The following is a 13,488-nucleotide window of genomic DNA, read 5'->3' on the forward strand; positions in this document are numbered from 1 at the left end:
AGGCCAGCTGCCGCGCATCCTCGCAGTTATGGCCGCCACCTAGATCTTGAATGCTCGAGACCGCAGCAGCAGGAACGGCACGTCCCGTACCCGGCCTTGCCTGGCATGACGACGTCGCAACCGGCTGCGAGACGGGGACGAACTCCACGGAAGAGGTCGAACCACCCCGGCCCGCCGGCGGGATTGGATCTGACGAGGTTGGGGCTGGCGAGCACAGGTGCAGCGCGAGACGGGCAGGGGCGCCAGCAGGGCCACCAACAGGCGGCGGAGGAAGGGGCATGAACCAGGAGGCGAAGCCCAGGCCCGAGCAGGGAGGCGCAGCCGGCGCCGGCGACGTGGCCGCGGCGCGGGAGGAGCGCGCGTCCGCCATTCTCACACGCTTCTATGTAGGGATCCCCAAACTTTTAGTTACTATCTGAACTTTTCAAGTCCAAACAAGGTATCCTATAAATCAGCTTTAACATAGCAACAGTTTAGGACTAGTTTTCCTAAAAATCCTCTTAAAACAGGTTTTGCTAATACTTACCATCTACCCGGGTGGGTCATATATATATATATATATATATATATATATATATATATATATATATATATATATATATATATATATATATATATATATATGCCGTGTCGAGTATACATTGTGATGATGATATTCATAGGGAGGATGATGATGGTCGCATGGTCATATGTCAAGAGAGGTGTTTTCTTCCACTCTAGTTGTGAGGTGGAGAAAGCATTTTTGTGGTTTTGGTTTTTGCCACGCGGATGTAGTTGCGTGTATGGTAGGTTTATTTATTTATTTATTTTAAAAATCTATATGTGAAACATCTTGCTTATTTTTTTTTGTGATGCCTTCTTGTGGTAACTTAGATGTAGTTGTGAAGAGCAAGTGTTTTTTTTTTTTGGAAATATATTTTTGGGAAAACAGAATTTCTTGATTTTGTACTAGAGGTTTTACGGTATTTGAACTGCGTAATTTAGGTCCTCCATTAGTTTATGATGTAAAAAATATTGAAAAACACATGCAGAATTTTTTGTGATTTGTTCACAGAGGCACATATTTTGTTTGACCAAGTATATTTTTTTAACCGTTGGTATGCAGCAGCTTCCACACATAGCGTTTAAGGGGGAGATCCATTGAACGACAATTGTAAACAGCTGACAGTATGCTTCGTCTTTTTTTTTTTACGTGTGTATTTGTCCATCGATTTAGATAATTTGCCTTTTTGCATATCAAAGTGTTTTTGGACAATTTTTTGTTCATTTCGATAAATCATCAGATGTTATTTACGGGTCTTTTTCTTTTCTTTTTTCAACTTTTTTAAAATAAATGTACTCCATCGTAATGCAGGAGGTAATGCTTTTTTTAACAACTTGTTGGGCATGGCATGGTCAGTTGATAGTCTTACATTTTTTTTCAAACCGCATAGATAAAAACGGCATACGAGTGCATTAAATGCTGACATCTAAACAAACTTATTGGTATTCTTAATAGAAATACATGTACCAACGGAACAGACAGAGTGCCCCGTCATGTTTCCTTTAATTATCACGGCGCCGTGGCCGTATGGAACTGTTCGCTTGGACGTATCGCTCCTTGCTTCATACGATTGCATTTAATACTCGGATGAACGTGTCCCTGTCTCATTGGAACGCGTCGCGGGAGCACGCTGAAGGAAATATGCCCTAAAGGCAATAATAAAGTTATTATTTATTTCCTTATATCATGATAAATGTTTATTATTCATGCTAGAATTGTATTAACCGGAAACATAAAACTTGTGTGAATACATAGACAAACATAGTGTCACTAGTATGCCTCTACTTAACTAGCTCGTTGAATCAAAGATGGTTAAGTTTCCTAGCCATGGACAAAAGAGTTGTCATTTGATTAATGGGATCACATCATTAGGAGAATGATGTGATTGACATGACCCATTCCGTTAGCCTAGCACTTGATCGTTTAGTATGTTGCTATTGCTTTCTTCATGACTTATACATGTTCCTGTAACTATAAGATTATGCAACTCCCGTTTACCGGAGGAACACTTTAGGTACTACCAAACGTCACAACGTAACTGGGTGATTATAAAGGAGTACTACAGGTGTCTCCGAAGGTACATGTTGAGTTGGCGTATTTCGAGATTAGGTTTTGTCACTCTGATTGTCGGAGAGGTATCTCTGGGCCCTCTCGGTAATGCACATCACTATAAGCCTTGCAAGCAATGTGACTAATGAGTTGGTTACGGGATGATGCATTACGTAACGAGTAAAGAGACTTGCCGGTAACGAGATTGAACTAGGTATTGGATACCGACGATCAAATCTCGGGCAAGTAACATACCGATGACAAAGGGAACAACGTATGTTGTTATGCGGTTTGACCGATAAAGATCTTCGTAGAATATGTAGGAACCAATATGGGCATCCAGGTTCCGCTATTGGTTATTGACCGAGAATAGTTCTAGGTCATGTCTACATAGTTCTCGAACCCGTAGGGTCCGCACGCTTAACGTTACGATGACAGTTTTATTATGAGTTCATAAGTTTTGATGTACCGAAGTTTGTTCGGAGTCCCGGATGTGATCACAGACTTAACGAGGAGTCTCGAAATGGTCGAGACATAAAGAATGATATATTGGACGACTATATTCGGACACCGAAAGTGTTCCGGGTGATTTAAGAGTAAACCGGAGTGCCGGGGGGGTTACCGGAACCCCCCGGGAGAGTATTGGGCCTTATGGGCCTTAGGGGAAAGGAGAGAAGGGCGGCCAGCATGGGCCGCGCGCCCCCTCCCCCCTCTGGTCCGAATTGGACTAGGAGGGGGGCGGCGCCCCCCCTTTTCCTTCCCCCTCTCCCCCTTCCTTCCCCCTCCTAGTAGGAGTAGGAAAGGAGGAGTCCTACTCCTACTAGGAGGAGGATTCCTCCTCCCTTGGCGCGCCCAAGGGGCCGGCCGGCCTCCCCCCTTGCTCCTTTATATACGGGGGCAGGGGGGCACCCCATACAGACACAAGTTGATCTACGGATCGTTCCTTAGTCGTGTGCGGTGCCCCCCTCCACCATATTCCACCTCGGTCATATCGTCGCGGAGTTTAGGCGAAGCCCTGCGCCGGTAGAACATCTTCATCGTCACCACGCCGTCGTGCTGATGAAACTCATCCCCGAAGCTTTGCTGGATCGGAGCCCGGGGATCATCATCGAGCTGAACGTGTGCTGAACTCGGAGGTGCCGTACGTTCGGTACTTGGATCGGTCGGATCGTGAAGACGTACGACTACATCAACCGTGTTGTGATAACGCTTCCGCTTACAGTCTACGAGGGTACGTGGACAACACTCTCCCCTCTCGTTGCTATGCCATCACCATGATCTTGCGTGTGCGTAGGAATTTTTTTGAAATTACTACGTTCCCCAACAGTGGTACCAGAGCCAGGTTTTATGCGTTGATGTTATATGCATGAGTAGAACACAAGTGAGTTGTGGGCGATACAAGTCATACTGCTTACCAGCATGTCATACTTTGGTTCGGCGGTATTGTGAGATGAAGCGGCCCGGACCGACATTATGCGTACGCTTAAGCGAGACTGGTTTCACCGTTACGAGCACTCGTGCTTAAAGGTGGCTGGCGGGTGTCTGTCTCTCTCACTTTAGCTAAATCGAGTGTGGCTACGCCCGGTCCTTGCGAAGGTTAAAACAACACCAACTTGACAAACTATCATTGTGGTTTTTGATGCGTAGGTAAGAACGGTTCTTGCTAAGCCCGTAGCAGCCACGTAAAATTTGCAACAACAAAGTAGAGGACGTCAAACTTGTTTTTGCCGGGCATGTTGTGATGTGATATGGTCAAGACGTGATGCTATATTTTATTGTATGAGATGATCATGTTTTGTAACCGAAGTTATCGGCAACTGGCAGGAGCCATATGGTTGTCGCTTTATTGTATGAAATGCAAATGCCCTGTAATTGCTTTACTTTATCACTAAGCGGTAGCAATAGTCATAGAAGCAATAGATGGTGTAACAACAACGATGCTACGATGGAGATCAAGGTGTCGCGCCGGTGACGATGGTGATCACGACGGTGCTTCGGAGATGGAGATCACAAGCACAAGATGATGATGGCCATATCATATCACTTATATTGATTGCATGTGATGTTTATCCTTTATGCATCTTATCTTGCTTTGATTGACGGTAGCATTTTAAGATGATCTCTCACTAAAATTATCAAGAAGTATTCTCCCTGAGTATGCACCGTTGCCAAAGTTCGTCGTGCCCAGACACCACGTGATGATCGGGTGTGATAAGCTCTACGTCCATCTACAACGGGTACAAGACAGTTTGCACACGCGGAATACTCAGGTTAAACTTGACGAGCCTAGCATATGCAGATATGGCCTCGGAACACGGAGACCGAAAGGTCGAGCGTGAATCATATAGTAGATATGATCAACATAATGATGTTCACCATTAAAACTACTCCATCTCACGTGATGATCGGACATGGTTTAGTTGATTTGGATCACGTGGTCACTTAGATGACTAGAGAGATGTCTGTCTAAGTGGGAGTTCTTAAGTAATATGATTAATTGAACTTAAATTTATCATGAACTTAGTCCTGATAGTATTTTGCAAATTATATTGTAGATCAATAGCTTGCGTTGTTGCTTTCATATGTTTATTTCGATATGTTCCTAGAGAAAATTGTGTTGAAAGATGTTAGTAGCAATGATGCGGATTGGATCCGTGATCTGAGGTTTATCCTCATTGTTGCACAGAAGAATTATGTCCTTAATGCACCGCTAGGTGACAGACCTATTGCAGGAGCAGATGCAGACGTTATGAACATTTGGCTAGCTCAATATGATGACTACTTGATAGTTTAGTGCACCATGCTTAATGATTTAGAATCGGGACTTCAAAAACGTTTTGAATCTCATGGACCATATGAGATGTTCCAAGAGTTGAAGTTAATATTTCCAGCAAATACCCGAGTTGAGAGATATGAAGTCTCCAACAAGTTCTATAGCTAAAAGATGGAGGAGAATCGCTCAACTAGTGAGCATGTACTCAGATTGTCTGGGTACTTCAATCGCTTGAATCAAGTGGGAGTTAATCTTCCAGATAAGATAGTGATTGATAGAATTCTCTAGTCACCATCACCAAGTTTTAGTAGAACTTTGTGATGAACTATAGTATGCAAGGGATGACGAAAACGATTCCCGAGCGCTTCGTGATGTTGAAATCAACGAAATTAGAAATCAAGAAAGAGCATCAAGTGTTGATGGTTGACAAGATCACTAGTTTCAAGAAAAAGGGCAAAGGGAAAGAAAGAGGAACTTCAAGTAGAATGACAAGCAAGTTGTCACTCCCATGAAGAAGCCCAAAGCTAAACCAAAGCCTAAAACTGAGTGCTTACACTGCAAAGGACATGGTCACTAGAAGCAGAAATGCCTTGAATATTTGGTGGATAAGAAGGATGGCAAAGTGAACAAGGGTATATTTGATATACATGTTATTGATGTGTACCTTACTAGTGTTTATAGTAACCCCTGAGTATTTGATACTTGTTCGGTTGCTAAGATTAGTAACTCGAAACAGGAGTTACAGAATAAACAGAAACTAGTTGAGGGTGAAGTGACGATGTATGTTGGAAGTGGTTCCAAGATTGATATGATCATCATCGCACACTCCCTATACTTTCAAGATTAGTGTTGAACCTAAATAAATGTTATTTGGTGTTTGCGTTGAGCATGAATATGATTTGATCATGTTTATTGCGATACGGTTATTCATTTAAAGTTAGAGAATAATTGTTATTCTGTTTACATGAATAAGACCTTCGATGGTTATACACCCAATGAAAATAGTTTGTTGGATCTCGATCATAGTGATACACATATTCATAATATTGATGCCAAAAGATGCAAAGTTAATAATGATAGTGCAACTTATTTGTGGCACTGTCGTTTGGGTCATATCGGTGTAAAGCGCATGAAGAAACTCCATAAAGATGGATTTTCGGAATCACTTGGTTATGAATCATTTGATGCTTGCGAACCGTGCCTTTTGGGCAAGATGACTAAAAACTCCGTTCTCCGGAATAATGGAACAAGCTACTGACTTATTGGAAATAATACATACCGATGTATGCGATCCAATGAGTGTTGATGCTCGTGGAAAGTATCGTTATTTTCTGACCTTCACAAGATGATTTGAGAAGATATGGGTATATCTACTTGATGAAACATAAGTCTGAAATAGTTGAAAGGTTCAAAGAATTTCAGAGTGAAGTGGAAAAATCATCGTAACAAGAAAATAAAGTTTCTGCGATCTGATCGCGGAGACGAATATTTGAGTTACGAGTTTGGTCTTCAATTAAAACAATGTGGAATAGTTTCACAGCTCACGCCACCTGGAACACCACAACGTTATGGTGTGTCCGAACGTCGTAACCGCACTTTATTGGATATGGTGCGATCTATGATGTCTCTTACATATTTACCATTATCGTTTTGGGGTTAAGCATTAGAGACAGTTGCATTCACGTTAAAAGGGCACCATCTAAATCCGTTGAGACGACATCGTATGAACTATGGTTTAGAAGTAAACCTAAGCTGTCGTTTCTTAAAGTTTGGAGTTGCGATGCTTATATGAAAAAGGTTTTCAACCTGATAAGCTCGAACCCAAATCGGAGAAGTGCGTCTTCATAGAATACCCAAAGGAAACTGTTGGGTACTCCTTCTATCACAAATCCAAAGGCAAAACATTCGTTGCTAAGAATGGATCCTTTCTAGAGAAGGAGTTTCTCTCGAAAGAAGTGCGTGGGAGGAAAGTAGAACTTGATGAGGTAACTGTACCTGCTCCCTCATTTGAAAGTAGTTCATCACAGAAATCTGTTTCTGTGACTACTACACCAATTAGTGAGGAAGTTAATGATGATGATCATGAAACTTCAGATTAAGTTACTACAGAATCTCGTAGGTCTTACAGAGTAAGATCCGCACCAGAGTGGTACGGTAATCTTGTTCTGGAAGTTATGTTACTAGACCATGACGAACCTACGAACTATGAAGAAGCGATGGTGAGCCCAGATTCCGCAAAATGGCTTGAGGCCATGAGATCTGAGATAAGATCCATGTATGAAAACAAAGTATGGACTTTGATTGACTTGCCCAATGATCGGCGAGACATTGAGATTAAATGGATCTTCAAGAGGAAGACGGACGCTGATAGTGTTACTATCTACAAAGCTAGAATTGTCGCAAAAGGTTTTCGACAAGTTCAAGGTGTTGACTACGATGAGAGTTTTTCACTCGTATCTATGCTTAAGTCTGTCTGAATCATGTTAGCAATTGCCGCATTTTATGAAATCTGGCAAATGGATAAACAAAACTGCATTCCTTAATGGTTTTCTTAAAGAAGAGTTGTATATGATGCAACCAGAAGGTTTTGTCAATCCTAAAGGTGCTGACAAATTGTGCAAGCTCCAGCGATCCATCTATGGACTGGTGCAAGCATCTCGGAGTTGGAATATATGCTTTGATGAGTTGATCAAAGCATATGGTTTTATACAGACTTTTGGAGAAGTCTGTATTTACAAGAAAGTGAGTGGGAGCTCTGTAGCATTTCTAATATTATATGTGGATGACATATTGTTAATTGGAAATGATATGGAAATTCTGGATAGCATGAAAGGATACTTGAATAAGAGTTTTTCAAAGCAAGACCTCGGTGAAGCTGCTTACACATTGAGCATCAAGATCTATATAGATAGATCAAGACGCTTGATAAGATTTTTCAATGAGTACATACCTTGATAAATTTTTGAAATAGTTTAAAATGGAACAGTCAAAGAAGGAGTTCTTGCATGTGTTACAAGGTGTGAAGTTGAGTAAGACTCAAGACCCGACCATTGCAAAAAATAGAAAGAGAATGAAAAGTCATTCCCTATGCCTCAATCATAGGTTCTATAAAGTATGCTATGTACCAGACCTATTGTATACCTTGCTCTGAATTTGGCAAGGGAGTACAATAGTGATCTAGAAGTAGATCATTGGACATTGGTCAAAATTATCCTTAGAGAAATAAGGATATGTTTCTCGATTATGGAGGTGATAAAAGAGCCTGTCGTAAAAGTTACAATGATGCAAGCTTTTACACCAATCCAGATGACTCTAAGTCTCAATCTGGATACATATTGAAAGTGGGAGCAATCAGCTAGAGTAGCTCCGTGCAGAGCATTGTGGACATAGAATATTTGCAAAATACATACGGCTCTGAATGTGACAGACCCGTTGACTAAGCTTCTCTCACGAGCAAAACATGATCATACCTTAGTACTCTTTGGGTGTTAATCACATAGAGATGTGAACTAGATTATTGACTCTAGTAAACCCTTTGGGTGTTGGTCACATGACGATGTGAACTATGGGTGTTAATCATATACAGATATGAATATTAGTGTTAAATCACATGGCGATATGAACTAGATTATTGACTCTAGTGCAAGTGGGAGACTGAAGGAAATATGCCCTAGAGGCAATAATAAAGTTATTATTTATTTCCTTATATCATGATAAATGTTTATTATTCATGCTAGAATTGTATTAACCGGAAACATAATACTTGTGTGAATACATAGACAAACATAGTGTCACTAGTATGCCTCTACTTGACTAGCACGTTGAATCAAAGATGGTTAAGTTTCCTAGCCATGGACAAAAGAGTTGTCATTTGATTAACGGGATCACATCATTAGGAGAATGATGTGATTGACATGACCCATTCCGTTAGCCTAGCACTTGATCGTTTAGTATGTTGCTATTGCTTTCTTCGTGACTTATACATGTTCCTGTAACTATGAGATTATGCAACTCCCGTTTACCGGAGGAACACTTTGGGTACTACCAAACGTCACAACGTAACTGTGTGATTATAAAGGAGTACTACAGGTGTCTCCGAAGGTACATGTTGAGTTGGCGTATTTCGAGATTAGGTTTTGTCACTCCGATTGTCGGAGAGGTATCTCTGGGCCCTCTCGTTAATGCACATCACTATAAGCCTTGCAAGCAATGTGACCAATGAGTTGGTTACGGGATGATGCATTACGTAACGAGTAAAGAGACTTGCCAATAACGAGATTGAACTAGGTATTGGATACCGACGATCAAATCTCGGGCAAGTAACATACCGATGACAAAGGGAACAACGTATGTTGTTATGCGGTTTGACCGATAAAGATCTTCGTAGAATATGTAGGAACCAATATGGGCATCCAGGTTCCGCTATTGGTTATTGACCGAGAATAGTTCTAGGTCATGTCTACATAGTTCTCGAACCCGTAGGGTCCGCACGCTTAACGTTACGATGACAGTTTTATTATGAGTTTATAAGTTTTGATGTACCGAAGTTTGTTTGGAGTCCCGGATGTGATCACGGACATGACGAGGAGTCTCGAAATGGTCGAGACATAAAGAATGATATATTGGACGACTATATTCGGACACCGGAAGTGTTCCGGGTGATTTTGGAGTAAACCGGAGTGCCGAGGGGGTTATCGGAATCCCTCGGGAGAGTATTGGGTCTTATGGGCCTTAGGGGAAAGGAGAGAGGGGCGGCCAGCATGGGCCGCGCGCCCCCTCCCCCCTCTGGTCCGAATTGGACTAGGAGGGGGGCGGCGCCCCCCTTTTCTTTTCCCCTCTCCCCCTTCCTTCCCCCTCCTAGTAGGAGTAGGAAAGGAGGAGTCCTACTCCTACTAGGAGGAAGATTCCTCCTCCCTTGGCGCGCCCAAGGGGCCGGCCGGCCTCCTCCCTTGCTCCTTTATATATGGGGGCAGGGGGGCACCCCATACAGACACAAGTTGATCTACGGATCGTTCCTTAGCCGTGTGCGGTGCTCCCCTCCACCATATTCCACCTCGGTCATATCGTCGTGGAGTTTAGGCGAAGCCCTACGCCGGTAGAACATCATCATCGTCACCACACCGTCGTGCTGACGAAACTCATCCCCGAAGCTTTGCTGGATCGGAGCCCGGGGATCGTCATTGAGCTGAACGTGTGCTGAACTCGGAGGTGCCGTACGTTCGGTACTTGGATCGGTCGGATCGTGAAGACGTATGACTACATCAACCGCGTTGTGATAACGCTTCCGCTTACGGTCTACGAGGGTATGTGGACAACACTCTCCCCTCTCGTTGCTATGTTATCACCATGATCTTGCGTGTGCGTAGGAAATTTTTTGAAATTACTACGTTCCCCAACACACGCGAGCCCGTCCTATCTTTTGCCGCTCTCCATATCATCGTATCTTTTCCCGCGTTTCTTCTTGTTCTTTGGCAAGAGAAGGGAGAAAGCGCCGCTGATGGTGTATCAAGCGAAGGGTGAAGGTTAACAGTTGTCCACTTGCATGTGGAGTAAACTTATATCTAGGAAATTTCCCTCCCCCCGGCATCGGTCCGGACCCGTCCGAACCTATTTTGCGTCCAACATGGTACCCTATCGTCCGCGGACCGGCCGGGACATCTTTTTTCCTGAAACCTAAGGCAAATCTGAAGGACTTTGCGTGCGTCCGAACAGCTGCCACACACACGACGACACCTCGGGCCCACCAAAACCATGTCCCGGGGTCATGCCCCTCCCTCGCGTGAAGCGACTGCCATGCATTCATGCCACTCCAAAGCGCCAGTGCCACATTCATGCTAGCTAGAGCGGATGCGACCTCTTATTGGCACCGGCATTAAAGCGGTGAGCTGGCCGAGATCGTTGTGTTCCGGTGTTTGCGCATGTTCAATGTCGGTGGCACATGACTGGATGGGACGGGGAGGATAACTACTGCATTCAAACGGGTTGACCATCCATCCGTCTGACGTGACTAAACAGGCACGCCGGACGAGAAACCAACTCCAGCGCCCGCATTGATACACACCACCACTTGGCCCGACCGGCATGCGCTATTTAATGGAGGCCACGCCCGTCACAAACTGCATCACACCACGTCCTGCTTCACATCCTCCTCCATACACCACCTCCACCATGACCACGCTCTAGTGCGTTATGTTGGAGAGCCTTTTCATGGAGCAGAAGCACGAGCTGGCCTCCCTTGCATCTGGCTGGCTGGGTTGCCGTGCGAGGCGGATAGAGGCCGGCCTACCGGCCAGCTCTCTGGAGGTCTCCGACAATGACCCGATGATGCAAACGGCCTCCGACAAGGAGTCGGTGACCCTACCTGTGACGTTCCATGCCGGCTTGAGGAGCAGCCAATGTCAGCGTTTCGGCAGTCACATGACGATCAGCGGGACAATTCTCGTTCCCCAGGTAGCACCGGGAGGTGAGCGATCAAGTTGTGGTGTCCATGGCTGCGGAGAACCCCAACTTTCTTGCCGAGCAACAGACGGTGTATGAGACTGTGCGTGCTCGTACCGCTTATAACGCAGTCACAACGCAGTTGGAGGTGGAGATGATGCTGGCGGCGCTAGTGATTGCACATGAGAACGCTGGCATCTCCGCGTCACTACTACAGGAATGCCTACTAGTGGCGTGCACCAAAAACCCAGCAGTGGCAGATGGAGCTCTCATGGCCGCCCGCCACTTACCTCCCGTCACTGGTAACATGGCATTAGTGGCGGGCGTGTGCTCGCCAACTGGTAGTAACTCTATAGTGGCGGGCTGACCTAGCCACCCGCCACTCGAAAAGGTTGTTATAGTGAAGGGCATTTTATTGGCTCCTGCGACAACTACATGTTCAGCAATCTTTAGCACTTACAGTTGGCGTTTATGAATTGAAATAGATATATGCCAGAGCAGCAGGATTATATTTTACCATCATAATAATCCAAATGCATTGCAATAGATGTATGCATGACAATACAATTTACATAACAACATCACAACTAAGTACACATGACCTTCTCGGCGAAGCCTCCGTTATGCTGCATGTTACATATATACATATATGGGCTCGTGATAACAACAACATCATAATGCAATGAAATGGATAAAGATTATCAAACTTTAGTTGTCCACTTGTCCAGACGGTCTTGCATACTTGATGGTTGCTTTTTGTGAGGACAAAGTTGGAGATGGTCTTGCATACTTCATGGTTGCTTTTCTCTATGAGGACGAAGTTGGAGTAACGAACCTCTTTTTTTAGTCTTACATCTCTTATAACAGTTGTTCTCGTAATTGACCACTTGTTCATTGCATTTCTCCCATGAATCGTAGACTCTTGGGTTCTTCCCATAGTACATCATAAACCACTTCATCTACAAAGATAAATAAACAAGCTAACAACAAGTCAATTTCATAGTTACCAAATTACATATAACAAAGTCATATAGCAATATTCATAGCAACATAGAAATTACATTCACAAGCATCAATCACATAAAGGCAATGCACAAGTAGTTCACAAGCAGAATTTCAGCTCCGTCATGAGCTCTTCTTGCCTCGAAACATCTCCGTGTGTGATCTTGGCTAGGGCGGCCGCCGTAGCTTTCGACGGTTGCTCCAGTGCTCTCAACAGATGCTGCAGCGCTCTCGGTGGTTGCTCGAGTGCTCTCGGCATAGACCAACATGATCTCCATGTACTCAGTCACCCTAACGATGGAGTATACAGATGTAGGAGTCCTAACGAGGCGTCTCGGCTTCTCCATCGAAATCGCATTGAAAAACTTGACATGTAGATAAAACACATTTTTCATGAAAGCAGCTTTATGAGCATAAAAAATCAACATCCTGCCACAATAGAGTTTATGTACCATAGAACAAGATAAAACTATCTACGACAAGATTTAATATATTTCCTTCGGGTGGACACTTCTCACTCTTAAGTGGTTGTACATATGCTGGATATTGCTACACTACATCTTACAACAAACTTTTTGTAATACAAACTAAAATTTTATTTATCAAACCAAATGCATGGTCATATTTCTGTATCCTTACTAGAAGAAAATGTTGCATATAGATGACTACAGTAACTAAGAACAACTACATTGTACAATAATATATAGAGAGATATCATTACACTACTAGGGAAAAGCCTATACACAGAATCTTATCAGCAGCGCGCTGTAAAATAAGGCGCTGCTGCTAATTAGCAGTAGCGTGCTCGGGGGTAACTCGCTGTTGAAACCAATATAGCAGTAGCGCGCCCGCTCAAAGAAGCGCTACTGCTATAATTCCCACGAGGCCGCCACGAGGCTAGTTATAGCAGCACCGCGTTATAATGACGGGCGCTACTTCTATGTAGCATAGTAGCAGCGCATTGCTGCAATAAGCGCTACTGCTAAATTTACTACAAAAGTTTTGCCACATCTCCTCTATCCGATCCATACTCACACAGTCACACACTAGCTCACTGGATCCCCTCTCAATCCCCCGCGCCGGTCCACCCCCGTCGCCCCTCCTCCGTCTGCGCCGCCGTCACCTCCTCCTCCTTGCTGGACTCGGTACCGGCCTCCTCCTCCGTCCTTCCTCTCCACTCGCC

Source organism: Triticum aestivum, chromosome 5B (genome assembly GCF_018294505.1).
Source record: "Triticum aestivum cultivar Chinese Spring chromosome 5B, IWGSC CS RefSeq v2.1, whole genome shotgun sequence".
Taxonomy (NCBI): domain Eukaryota; kingdom Viridiplantae; phylum Streptophyta; class Magnoliopsida; order Poales; family Poaceae; genus Triticum; species Triticum aestivum.